Source organism: Drosophila ficusphila, unplaced genomic scaffold (genome assembly GCF_018152265.1).
Source record: "Drosophila ficusphila isolate 14025-0441.05 unplaced genomic scaffold, ASM1815226v1 contig_791, whole genome shotgun sequence".
NCBI classification, from domain to species: Eukaryota; Metazoa; Arthropoda; class Insecta; order Diptera; family Drosophilidae; genus Drosophila; species Drosophila ficusphila.
The window spans coordinates 29,106,044-29,119,979 of NW_025064737.1; the positions used below are offsets into that span (position 1 = coordinate 29,106,044).

The 13,936-nt window shown below is 45.9% G+C and overlaps 1 protein-coding gene across 10 annotated transcripts in view; it reads right to left on the minus strand.

Moving 5' to 3' along the window:
- Positions 1 to 13,936, minus strand: part of LOC108098665 (polypyrimidine tract-binding protein 1) — a 133,403-nt gene that overhangs the window by 36,800 nt on the left and 82,667 nt on the right. The window lies entirely within an intron of this gene.

Below are 13,936 nucleotides of genomic sequence, written 5' to 3' on the forward strand. Positions count from 1 at the left end.
TATTTCACTAAGCATTTGCACAGCTCTCGGATTTTGTTTTGGTCCGGTTCCCCAGCTTGGTTAGAGTCAACAAGGGAAGTGGGCAGGTGGGCAAGTAGGCAAGTAGGAAGTGGAAACAATTGTGCCACGCGAACTGCAGTTAATCATTATCCAGTGCTAGCTTTGCCATTTGCTGACCAGGGCGACCAGAACCGTTTCCACAGCTGCAGCTTCATCAAAACGGAATCCACTTGTTCCCATTTGGTTACCCCGAAAAAAAAACAGCAGTGCAAATAATTGCACAGCTCGTGGGAAATATTCATTTAAATTAGCCGGCTAAGCAGCTTGCGCATTGTGGCTTCTGTTCCTGCCTTCCGTTTGCTTTTCCCTGCTTTATTGCAGCGCTAAACTCTAATTACAAAGCACATGAGTGTATTGTAATTACATGTGACACTTAATTACCGCACTCACACAAAAAGTCGAAGCCAAAACCAGAAGAGTAGAAGAGGAGCTGAGCTGAGCACAGCAGCAGCTATCGCAGCGAGCATGCACTGGGAAAAGCGAGCGGAGTTTTGCAGCGAGCACCGATCATAGTTGGAGACCCCCAACAAAAGAAATACACATGTTTTCTTGTAGTGTGCGAATCAGAATCGGAAGCAGGACCGGAGTCGGATTCCCAGAGAACATCGGGAGTCGCCGAGTTAAGCCAAACATTAAATGTAATGCGCCCCATAAAAATAAAGCTGCTACAACTTCAGCTACTGCTGATGCCGACTGTATTGTGCTAAGCAGGATGTGTGTGTGAGTGTGTTGGCTGCTGGGTGTGCCTCTGTGTAGGTGGGCGAGTGTGTTTGTTCAGATTCTGCTGCTATGCATTAGCGGCAATGACAAAAAGTCAATAAACGGGAGCTGGCGAAAGAGAGGGAGGGAGGGAGCTGCAGGGGGGGAAGCACTCCGCACACCGCACAAATTGAAAAGGGTAATTTTGTGTGAAGTAGGCACCTTTATACCCCGCTGCCAACCGCCATCCGCCACCCCCTCCCCACTCCCCACTCGCATCCCATCATCAGCTATCAATGCTGACTACGCTTGAATTCGCCACTTGGCTTATCGTGCTGCTCGCTCTCGCTTTGCTTTTGGCTTATTTGCTCTTTGCCTGCTGGCTTCTGCTTTGTTGTGCCTTATTTGTTATTTGCTATTTGTTGCTGGGGTTTTTATTTTTATGTGGCTGCACGTTTTATATACCCATAGCCGCGCACATAAAGGAATTAGCTCGAATACAAAAACAACATGCGGTAATAGGAATAATAAGAAAAGCCAAAACGCACACTGGCACACGCGTGCGAGGGAAGAGAGCGTGTCGTATGCAATAGACAAAGACAGCCGCGAAAACCGCAAAAGCACTTCACTTGATAATATCACACACAAAAAACGACAGCAAAAAAGCGAAAGCGGAAGCTCCCCGTGTGTGCGTGGCTGTGAGCGTGATAGCCAGTCTGTGAGTGTGAGTGCGAGTGCGAGTGTTAGTGTGAGTGTGCGTGTACGTGTGGGCTGAGTAATGATATCAGCAGAAGCTGCTCACTGTTGTGGTGTTGTGCATTGTGTTCAACATATGTTATGTAGCATACGTTTTTGCGCCTCTACTTTTTTCCCTTGTTCTTCATTGGATTTTATTAAAGTAATGCACTCTGGCTTTATTTTTGGGGGTTTACTTCAAGTCCGCTGTAGTGGGTAATTAAATTTTAAATGCCCTTCTTCCACCCTTCCCCGCCCACTACCCAAAAGGGTTGCGAACTAACTGCGCTTGCTAAGTACGAGCCTCTAATGCATTCGTTATGGCACATTAACGCTCCCCAAGTGCCGGCGGCCTGGCATGCTACGGGGATTTGCCAGCTCTCCACGGGACATCCTTGCTAGTGTTGTGTGTATCAGTGTGCATTACACGGTTCAGAAAGTCGGGCTAATGCCCTCCGCTGCCGCTTGGGTCCGTGTGCGACTGTGAGACAATTTCCATTTTGTCAAGCTGACCGGAAATGTTATTTTAATATGCTTTCTAAAAAGTATGCTAAATATTTGATTAGTAACTGAGTATGTGTGTGTGTGCACCCGTCCTCTTCGTCCTCTACGTGTGTGTGTGTGCGCCTGTGTGGCACATATGGCCAGAACGATAAGCTGCTGTCCACTTTTCTGGAGGAGAGTTGGAGAGGGAGAGGGAGAGGGGGCGGGCGCGGGAGCAGAAGCAGGAGCAGGAACCCAAGTGGACCGTTTCATTGTTGTCTCGCCTCTGTGCCATTTTAATGAATTTTCCCAGCGCCACAGCCTCCGCAACCAGGACTTGTGCTCCCTCCTCTCTGTTCATAAGCAACGCCCCATTGCCGGAGGGCGTGGGCAGTTTGCTGGGCACTCACTGATTTCTATGATGACATGTGCCTTTTTAGCCCTTCTTGTCTCTCTTTCAGCGTGTTTCCTTTGCTTCCGCCTTTGTTGCCGGGTAACTGGGTCAGCGCGCAATTGTTGCCTATGAGGGTTGCTGCCTCCCACCTACCACCCCCTCAGCCCGTCGCCCTTGTCATTGTTGCTACTGTTGTTGTTGTTGTCCGAGGCAGCAGTGGAAAGATAATCACGCATATGCCTAACGGTTAAGTTTTTGAAGTGCGCCTCACTGACGGACATGGAGAAGGGAGCATGAGACGGAAGCAAAGGGTGTCAACGTCATCAAAAGCTGGGAAGAACCCTACATTCCGTTTTCCTTTATTGTTGCTGTAATGAGCCATTCATGGACTGAGAAAAAAGCTGCACGAATTATGGAAATTCATCTACTCATAAATATTTGCACAAAAATTTAATTATGCATTGATTTATTTAATAAAAATGTTGGAATAATTATTTTTTTGCTGCCTCTTAATTATGCGTTGCTTTTTGCGTTCAGAATTGATCCACCAACTGAGCCTTCAATTAGATAATTATTATTATAAAATAACGGATTTCAGCCCTGATTCAGAAGTTACTTTTCCCCAAGTGTAGTGTCCTTTCTATATTTGTCCATCCCTTTGACCAGACCTTGCCTCGCTCTTCGGGGGTTGTTGTTTAATTTCTCACAAAGGCTCACATGCGATTTTCTACTCGAAGACGCTTTTAAAGCGAACAAAGCTGAAAAGCTGAGATCATGTGTAATTGAGAGTGAGGCAAATGATATGCACACCATGTGATTATCTAGTCAAAAAGGAGCTTTGGGAATTATTACTGCCTGCAGGAAAATAGAGCAGGCTTAGAGGGCTCAGAGTTGCCTGGACACGAGGAAATAGAAGTGCCCAAATTAGAAAGCAGGCATACCAACATAATGAGCACTTTTCCGTGTCTATGTCCATGACTATCATAATTTCATTTGCCGCAAAATGGCCTCCAAGTGGGTGATTCAGCAGCCAGTCGCTCTCACTTTAATTCAGTCACGAGCCCAGTTGATAATAACTCCGCACTCAATCGTTTGAGCAAAAGGGGAGCGGGTGTTGGGGGACCTTATCATCGCCCTCATATATTGTATGGTCTGTGTTGTGTTCTGTGCTCTCTTTGTCATGAATTTATGACGACGGCGTATGAATATTAAAATCGAATATGTTTCTGTCGATTAAAGGATTTTCATTGTGTTTGTCTGTCTGCAGCGCACATTGGCGGTCAAAGTAGTAGCAAGCACGGTGGAGCACGGTCTATCTTGTAAAATATACATATGCACTTCTTACAAACCTATTCTCATTTCACAATTCGGATTCGATGACTTATTCAATTTAATAAAATATTTTTTTACCCAAAAATTTTATAGTACAGTAAGAACTGTTAAAGTAGAATGTACTACTTGTGCGACCCCAACTGTACGAATGCGTGTTTCGCTCGCGACACAGATACGACTCAATATTTCCGTTGGTGCACCGGATCGGTTCATTGATGTCGAATATCGCCTCCCCTTTGCCCCACCCGCTGACAGCATTGATGATGCCGCTGACGATGACGGCATTGGGGATGCAGTGGTTCAGGGACGTGGGAGCAGCGGCGAGTGCCAGCCTTGGTGCAAAAAATTGCATATGTAGGTAAAAATAACAACAGCGGAAAACTGCAGCCATAACAAAGCGGCAATCTCCGGTTCACCTCCCGCTCAACCCTCCTTTGAAATAACAATTATTGCTGCCGTTCTTGCAGCAGCAGCTGTTTCTGCTAACGGAAAGAGGGAATTTTCCGTTCCGAGGATGCCTTAAAGGCATCTTTAAAGTGCCAGCCTGTCATACAATAAATTCTAATTAAAAGGCCAAATGAGACAACCACTGAACCTCCCACTCAACGAGCGCTATTTGTTAGCTAGTTGTCAGTTGATAAACGCAACTTGTAGCTGCGGCTACACAGACACAGATATGCGACTCAAACCCTACTCAATCCACCAGCCGACTGAACCACCTATCCCACCTGCCGGCTGGCGGCAGAGCAGGCAATAAATTATATGAAAATGCCGCCAAAGTGGAGCAGCTGCGGTTCTTGCCAAACTCCGTCCGCAAAAGCCGGAGGGGGGATATCAAAACCACAGCAACAGGAAAGAGTCACCGGCTCAGCTCAAGTTTAATATGAAATACTCGTGTCTAAGAGCGAACTCTTCCCTGGCCACTTTATTTCATTTTTTCTCTCTATTAAAAAAGGGGAAAACGAGGGTAATTTATATAGAAGAAGCGTATATAGAAGGGGAGTTCCCAGCTAAATATTTACTCTTCGGCTTATATTGCTTCCGAGAGTCGAAAATTCTTCTTATTTCAATTTGTTTGCATAAATATTTGAAGCGCAGCTAAATTAGAATGTCGAAAGGCGAGAAAAAATGACTCCAGCTACATTACGTGTTTGTGCGACTCGGGAAAATAAACTTGCACAAGTTTGGCCAAAACGATTTGTAGCAATTTCGCTATTAGTATACTCCACTCCATTCCATTCCATCCAGCCTGCACAAAGCGAAATCGAAAGGAAAGCAAGGAGGCGCAAAACTTTTCCTGCTTATGCATTTATCACCTTTCCCCCCACACACTCTTCCCTTCCTGGTACGAGAGTGCAAAAAACTTTGCCTGGCCTAGTGCCAAGCTATTGGTTTGGGGAGACCGGTGGGATGGGGGAAGCTCCTGGTGGGCACATTTCGAGCGCCCGCCCGCATAAATTATTCAAAACATGTGTTCCCCGAGTATCTGAGTGTCTGTATCTACGACTGTCTGCCACTGACTGCTCTGCGCTGCGCGTCTCACGATTCAAGATTCTGGCAGCAAATGCAGTAGAAAAACTCCCGTGCCCTCAAAGGTAGACAACCGTTTTTCCCCGGGGTTGGCTCCCTTTTCGTTCTTTATCTCAGAACATTTACTTGTGTATGACAATTTCATTGATATTCCCCTGCCCCGCCCCCTCCCCCTACCTCAGCCTCACCCTCAGCCCCGCGCTTCATGACTTTCCACACTTTACGCACGGCCGAAAGTTGGGCAATTTTTTATTTGCTCCTTGCGCCACGCGACTCTTGCTGTCTATTAAGATATTCAGTCGCCTGTAATGCGACATGGTATATAAGTGCACTGAAAATAAGTGGGGGGATAGATAATATTTCGGTCTGATAACACAAGAAACCCAAAATTCTGAATTGAGACGTTTTTCAGTTTCAACTAAAATACTCTATTTTTGCGGTATAGTATTCTGATACCCAGCTTTTTCCGCAGTGGAAAAAGAGTTGGGCACGAGTGTGCTAAAAGTGTGTGTATATATGCAAATGACAAGCATTTGCCGTTTGGCATTTCTAATGAGCCCAGTCAGAGATTCTCGTCCTGACCTTAGCAACGATTACCGGGCGGTATAAATCTTGTCGGGATATTGATTCTCCGCCTCTTTGGGGTGTTGTGTGCTTTACAGAATGGTACGGTATACCGGCGTTGTGTTGAGGGGATCTTTTAAAATAAATTATACCTTTTTAAAGAGGCCACGAAGCACGTATGGAGAGCTTGACCCGAGCGGCAGGACCCGCTCCCGGGTTCATACAAAATTCAATAGCAATGAAATTTATGGCGGCTGGACACTGGCAATAGCAGAAATATGCTGCGCTCGCGTTTCGCCAGAGGTTTCTGGGTGTTAATATGGACTGGGAAAAGTCCATAGCCCCGCCCACACGGCCAACACACCCGCGCTGTGCCTTATTTATTTTTATGGCCTTCTCTATTTGCTTGTCGTTTTGTGCGGCAGCAGTCCAATAAAAAATGCATTAAAAACGTCTGGGTCTGGGAGGAAACGACGGAAAACCAAACATTTCGCCCCGTTCTTTGTCTGCCTGACTTTAAAGAGCTTCTGCGCCGAGACAACACGCTCCTTTCATTTGCATGACAGGTGGCAGCATTGTTGCTGGGGTTGCAAGTCAATGAACAAATTTGGCATGCCAATTCTCAAATGTCTAATATTCAGACAGCTATTTGCTTACGGCTATATGTACAAAAAATTTGTTCGCTGCCTGAAATCCTTGCCAGTCCTTTCCTTTGTTGGGCTCTATTTCCCCGTTTTCCCCCGCCTATCCGACTTCTCTTTCCTAAGAGCCTTCCACGTTTTCTGCTCTCACCGGCAGCCATTTACCGCTCGCTTTGCTTTCACTTGCCAGCCCCATCAAGAGAAAAAAACATTTTTAATGCCGCGCCATTTTTTATAGCGCTACACTTGAATGCGCTTAAATATTTTATGTAATTTTTCGCAATTTATTTAGCGCATTATTCGCCGGCCCAGTAGCCAGCCTCTGGGCCCCACATTTATATCAATTCATGGTCGAACATTTTGTTGACAAATTTCCGCCCTCGAGGATTTTCCCACAGTCCGGAAATCTGTCGCGTCAATTTCAATTTTTATTTCGGTTGATTATAATTTTCGAGGGACACAAGGCTCAATTAATATTAGCGGCGTAATTAGATTTGGCTTGTTAAATTTGTGCGTCTATGGTTTAAAGATAGAAAATTCGTTTTAGCGCAACCAGGACGTGGAAGGGCACTTGCGTAACGAAGTTAGTCATGTCCCCGAATCCCGAGTCCCGGCACTTGGCACAATCGGGAATTAATCAAATTGCGGAACAATTTGAATAACTTTAATGGACTTGCGGCACATACCGAAGCCGAGTGGCACGAACACACAAGGATTCCCTTTTCTACGGCCATAAATCCATTGCACGCTACCAGTTGCCCCCGTCGCCCGAACACCAACCGACGATCCTCGCTGCTTCACTCTGCTCCGCGTCATGTTTGGTAAGTAATTGATTTATATATAAAAACATGTTGCATGCCACAACGATTGCAGCTTGTTGCCGTCGCTGCTACGTCGTTGTTGTTTTTTGGCTTGTCGGCGTGTTTGCTTCTAAATTTATACACACCCCTGCACCCTTAACCCTTGTCCATGGATTCGAAACGCAAACTCGCATGTTTACATATCGATTACTGCGCGCCTGCTGCAACATCAGGCGTTCTTCATACATATGTGCGAGTGGCGGCGTGGGGCAATAAAACCAGGGGGCGTAGCTGCTGGGTGAGCGAAAAACATGTTGCATCCTATGCCGTGTTCACCGACGAGAACATAGTTTTTAAAGCCCACTATTGATTTTAAGCTTTTTCGTGCCGTTGGCCACTTTCGACGGCACTTTACAAACGAATTTGCGACTAATTAAAAGGAAAAGGAATAGAACAGTGAAATACCTAAACGATTTGTCTACGACAGCGAATAAAAGGTTTTAACAACTGGGGCATTGTGACCCTCCATTGACCCTCCAACTTGCAACAAGCTCGTGACGCCGGCTCGTTACATTTTCGCTTTTACGACGTGCCCACAAAATGGGGCGGGGCCGTAAACCTAGGCATAGAAACGGTAAATGAATGGCAATGGACACTGCGCAGACCAGAAGAGAAGCATAAAAAATTATCTACATTTAATGGCGAGCCTTAAAAATTAGCGAGAAATGCTCAAATTAAACATAAAACCGAGCACGGCCAAAAGCGTGAGGGTCAGCGCGTAATAAGAGGGGCGAGACAGCAGGAGCAGGGCAGGATTGCCAAGGAAGGTCTCGGGTTTGTGGACATGAGTCTGGCGGAAACATCAAAATGACATCCATTAACACACCTATTAATCACAAAAATAGAAAGCCGAGCCAAACCAAGCGTAAAAGGCAGGCCACCAGAGAAGCCTTCTTTCCCAGCACATTTTACACTGAGAAGAAACCAGTTTTCGCAAACTTAACAACCAAATATTTTATAAGTCAAGGAGTTTGAACGGTTCTGCAATCCAGACAGGAACCTGAATCTTGCTCCTTCAACTAATCAACATCTAAATGAAGAATCTTTAATATTTCAAAACGCAATAGCCGTAAGGCGGACATTGACTTCTGTTTTTTTTTCCCTGTGCGGATTCTTGTCCAAGTCCCAGACCGTGGCCAGCCATAAACGACGAGACTGTGCTCTAAAAAGTAGGCAATGTCAAACCATTATAGCCAGGTGACAAAGAGGAAAAAACAAACCCCTAATAGAAAATACCATAAGCAAGAGCAACAGCAACAACCAACTAAATAGCACAAAATGTAGAATAAAAATGTCAAAAAATGTGACAGTCAAGGCGTCGACAAAGCCAAAGTTGCAGCTGTGTTGTTGCTGTTGTTTCTTGGCGCTTCGACTATGGGCTCGGGCCAAGTTGGCCGACACCGTCGCCGTCGTCATAAAAACCCGCAAAGTGGGTGGTGATGGCCAATTAGGTTAACGACGGACGGCGGAGCGGCGTGCCAACTTTGTGGTCGAGCCACCACTGGCTAATGTGCACAGCTCACCAGGAATCCACCCTGGACTTGGGCCTAACTTATTGTAATCTAAAACGTTCATTGGGCAGGTTGGCAAATGGAGCGGCCCTAGGATCCGGCTTCCTTCCTTCCTTCCTCCGTATTTTCCTGTCGGCGTTGTCGCCTTCAACCATCCGTCCGGTTGCGGTGCTACTTTGATGGCGATGGCAATGTCGGTGGCGGTGTCGGTGGCGTGGTGGTGCGGCTGCCATCGACTCCACGGGTCGTGTACGCTTGACTGGCAGATCAAGAGACAGGTGACTGAACCAATTAACAAAGAGCCAGCCACCAAAAAGTTCGCCACCAGCACCGGCAAAAGAGGAAAAACCAAAAACAAAAGAAGAACACGACAAAAAGTGGATGAAAAAAGGTGAACATAGCTGCAGGTGACGGGCGACTAGAAATTAGCCCACATTTTTCTAAAAGCGCCTTGGAGTCGAGCGTCGTCAGCAGCTGCGGTCGCCCGAAAACATAACCTCCTCCTCCGACATCCAGGCGTATACGTAATATATACAATGTAAATAGACGCCAGCGCCAAATGTCTCACAAGTTGCAAATTAATTTCTCCCAGGAATGGTCCAAAGCAGCAGGGAAATATGGGGGCAAAACACTTTGTAGTGGGCTGCTCATAATCACCATCATCACTACGACGGGGCTGGCTGGCTCACCCACTCCTCGTCATCATTGCGGTTGTCACAGCATATTCCATTAGCAATTATGAATATGGAATAGCAGAGACCGTGACTAGTCCTGCTCTCCCAGTAATCTGGTTCCCCTCCTGTGCGCCGGCGACTGCGACTACTTAAGCCGAGCCAACCATGCCGTTAAGTGCTGTAGTCCTGAGGCGGTCGACATTTGGGACACGTTTCATGTGCGACTTAACATTTTTTTACACAGAGAAAAAGACCGCGAAAATTCAACAGTGGTATTTCCAAAAAAAAAGTATTATTGACCGTATGACCTCCAAGCCTTCGATTAAAATTACAAATATTAACGATGCAATTGATGTACGTATAGTACTTTTAAGTAGTCAGGTCCATCCTTTTGTCAGTGCAGAGGTAAGTGGTTATTTCGTCCAAAATACTAAGGCAATTGGTAGTGTTTTTGTGAGCTGTAAAAGCAAAAAGCTGCACTTGTCCTAAGAGCTTTTGAAGAGCGCGAAACATGTGCGCCTCAGCTTAAAAAAGGCCTTTCATGGCGGTCATAACGGCCCGAAAATGGGAAAGTAAAGTTACGTCAGCCTGGAAGGCTTCAAATGATCCTTTCAGTTCCACGGCAGTGATCAAAAACTGTTCAAAAGATGTCGAACAAGGCGAGCACAAGTACGCAGAAACACGGAGAAACACTGAATGGTAGTCGAGAAATGGAGACAACAACCGGAAAATGGGTTTTCAGGCAAATTATCTGCCTGCCAGGCCGGGCCAAAGCCCAAAGACCAAAAGCAGAGACCCCTAACAACAACATCTCTAAACAGTTTCAATTTCAGTTTTGGCAGCATATGTGCACTGGTGCGAGCGGGACGGCGGTGGAGATGGAGGAGGTGGAGGTGGAGGAGGCAGGACCGCATCGAAACGGGGCTGCACATGACAAATATGCACAGACATTGTCTATTGCCACACGCTTGCGGGCTGTCTTTGTCCGCTCCCTCTGCCCAATGTGCCGCCTGATGCGCCTGTCCTGAATGCAAGGATGGCCTGATGCACAGCGGGAAAAGTTTATGGGCGCTCGATGGAGGAGGAATTGTAATCTGTCAAATAAAGTATGCCGTTAACGTTCGGTTTCTGTTAAACTGTGGATTGCATCTTAGTATCTAAGTATTATGAAATTAACGTCAGCGAGATGAATCATATGTGTATTGCCACCTTTTTTTTACAGTGAACGTTCTGGATGGATGTCTGAGTGAATGTGATGGAATGGTTGGACGCTTCTTTGGCCACCGCTACACCAAAAACCGACCGGCACCGCTGTCGACTGTGGATAGTGCCAAATTATGGTGCTTGTGGTTTTCAGTTGCGAAACGCGAAATTTGCTTTATGATGGCAGACTGGCAGATCGGATGGGACGGAGGTTGGTCGAGGAGGATGGTTGGGCAGCCTTGTCCCCATGCCGTGTAATCCCAGTCAGATATTGTGCGTGTGTCTGCGTGTTATTTGATACGGTAATCATGTGACAAATATGCCGATGCCTCGGCTTCTGTCTCTGTCTCTGCCGCCGCCGCTGCTGCTGGGGCTGCCTTTGCCGCTTTGATTATGCGCATTAATGAGCCGCAGAAAGAGACACGGCGGAGAGCCATTTGCATTTGCTCTTCATTAGCCGGCTGAAGCGCTTTGATTGCGCTTGTCCTGTGCGACTGCGACTGAGTGTGTTTGTGGCTTATGGGAAGCGGCTTTTTCGGGAAATGCATTTAACAAGGAATCCGCTTTAAAGGTGCACTTCCATGCCGTAAGTCTGGTAATTAGCGTTAGCACACACACAGACACACACACACACAGGCAGCTCTGATCGGCTTTCCCAATTCCAAGCGGCCTGGCATATTCGTTTTACAAATGCAACATATCACTTAGAGAAAATTGAAGTGATGACATAAAAGCACCCCAATACAACTTAAAATTATTTGCTTTCAATCAGCACTTTTTTTTCGCACGCACTTTTTTTTAAAGCTACCACAAATTCCTGAAAATCAAAGGTCCCAGCTAAGGGTTTTGATTTCTTTTTTTTGGAGTGAACATATGTATGCCTCCCAAAAGTCAGGTCTGCCAAGTGAACGCCGCATTGTTCTAGGCTGTTCCACATTCCGATTTACCCCTATTTTGCCCTTTTAGTGATGAGCGAGGAAAGGACGCATAATGGACAACAGACCCGGCAAAAACGGAAATGACCAGGGAAAATAAAAAACAGGAAAACTGCCTGGCAGACAGAAGGGCAGACACACGGGCCATAAAAACAGACATTGGCGCACACCCACACGGAAAATGCAAGCGCGATTCCCTGTAATGACCACAGCACACACACACACTGTCACACACACACACACACGGCAGCGAGAAGGAGGAGGCCACCATTGGTAACTGCATTTATATTGAAGCGACCGCATCTGTTGCGGTTATGTTGTATGCAAAAATGCATTTTCGCGCACAGATAAACATATAAAACTGGCGATGATGAGCGAGTGAACCGCCGCCTCCTGTGCCACCCCTCCCTCCCCCTCTCCGTCTGCCAACGCCTGTTTTCGAACCCACCGGCGACTTTGTGTCGAAGGGAACACCACAGCGTTGTACTTTTTGCCCCATTTCCGCAGCGAGCTCGTGATGTGCTTCCGGTTTATTACTTTTTTAAGTCAGCTTTTTCAGCTCGCCTTCTTCTGGCAATTAAATTATTGAAAGGCAGCAAATGAATCCGTGCGGGACTGATCCATTTAATTAGCTAGAAAAAGTCGCGCAGGTCGCACGCGTGCGTGTAATATTCATAATTGCCATTAAAAGTATTGCAACATTGATGACGATGGCCGATGACATGGCTAATGAATGGCGGTCATGAATAATTCTCCTCGCATCGCACGATGAATTTCGTAAAATTTAAATTGATATTAAATCGGGTGGGGAAGCACTGATAAATGAAAGCGTGCGACTTTTACCCGGAGACAAAGGCTGCTCCTGGCGGAGGATTACGGATGGAGTGAACCGGAAGTGTTGGTCCGTGACACTAACGAGGTAAAGGGAAGGCGGCGAGGAGATGACGGATGACAAGAGCGGGAGGTCTGCACATAAAGTAGTCGGATCAGACGGCCACGAGGAGAGATGAGGTGACAAAAAGAATGACGCCACGATTCGTATACGATGGGTCCACGGGAACGTTTGACAGTCATCGCTTGTCCGTATTCCTTTCCCCCCCTTATCGGAAAACCTCGCAAATATTTGTTAGAAATCAACAAATCAACGAGCCACGAGGAAAAAACTTTTGGTCATGTGCAAAGTGAAGTGGAAATTTTTGCATAAATCAAAGTTAAAAGTGTTAACACGAAAAAAAGGAGGAAAAGGGCCGAAAATTGAATTTTACAATTTATCCAGTTTCTCCACTCGAGTATTTTTTACGGCTTTTTCCGTTTGCTCTCCCTTACTTTCCCTATCTCCAGGCTCGGTATTTACTTGTTTTCTTTACCCCTTTTATTTATCATTGCACAGAAGACGCCTTCGGGGGATTTTTCGGCTATTTGTTGGTTTTCAAATTTGTGGTAAATCAGAAATGCGCCGTAAGTTAAAAGGACTTCCCCTGCTCACCGCTTTGAACGGTACCGCAGCACAGACAGAACCCAGGGCGTGAATGCAGACAATACACTAGAAAAAATTCATGAAATGCAAAATTTGAAAATTATGAAAGCACCTTGAAGAGACTTCCAAATTAAAAAAAAAAAGAAAAGCATAAAACCGAGTATGAAATGAACATGACTCTTTTATTCATTATTGTTAGTTCTCAGCTGCTTTAGCATTAAGTTTTTCTAAGCGTGGACTAAGGTCGACGGCGTCGCATTGACGCAACTCGTTTTCGAGTTTTCATTCTGTTTCTCTTCATTTATTTACATGTTGCTCCCTGTTATTGTTCTTTATTTTTGTTTTTATTTATCCTTTTCGCATTTTGTTTTTATAGGATTTCTGCCGGCCGGGGTTGTTAATCAGTGACCTGCGACCAAGGAGCTTTGACTTTTTCTTCTCGGGGACCTAGACAAATTTGTTTAATTGCGTGTAATTTGTGGCGAAAAGGTCGACCCAAAGACGGAATAGAGAACGGTAAAAGGAATAAATAAAACGCAAGTATTGTGGGGGATGCGAACTCGCCTTTAAAACCAGGCAGGCTAAGCCCAAGTATATTCGATTTTGCCCGCTTACGCACTCTTCACCGTGAATTGTAAGCGAAGGATTAGAACGAGCAGCCCAAAAAACGACAGGGCTTCCCTGATGGAAATTATGAATGGAGAGCTGAGGGAAAAAATAAATCTGCTTCGAATTGAATTCGAGCGACAACAAAGAGCGTTCCTAACATCTGTGTATGGGTTCACTGAAATTGCAGATAAATTTATTGAAAATGATTGGGAAAGCGAGTGCTTCTCCC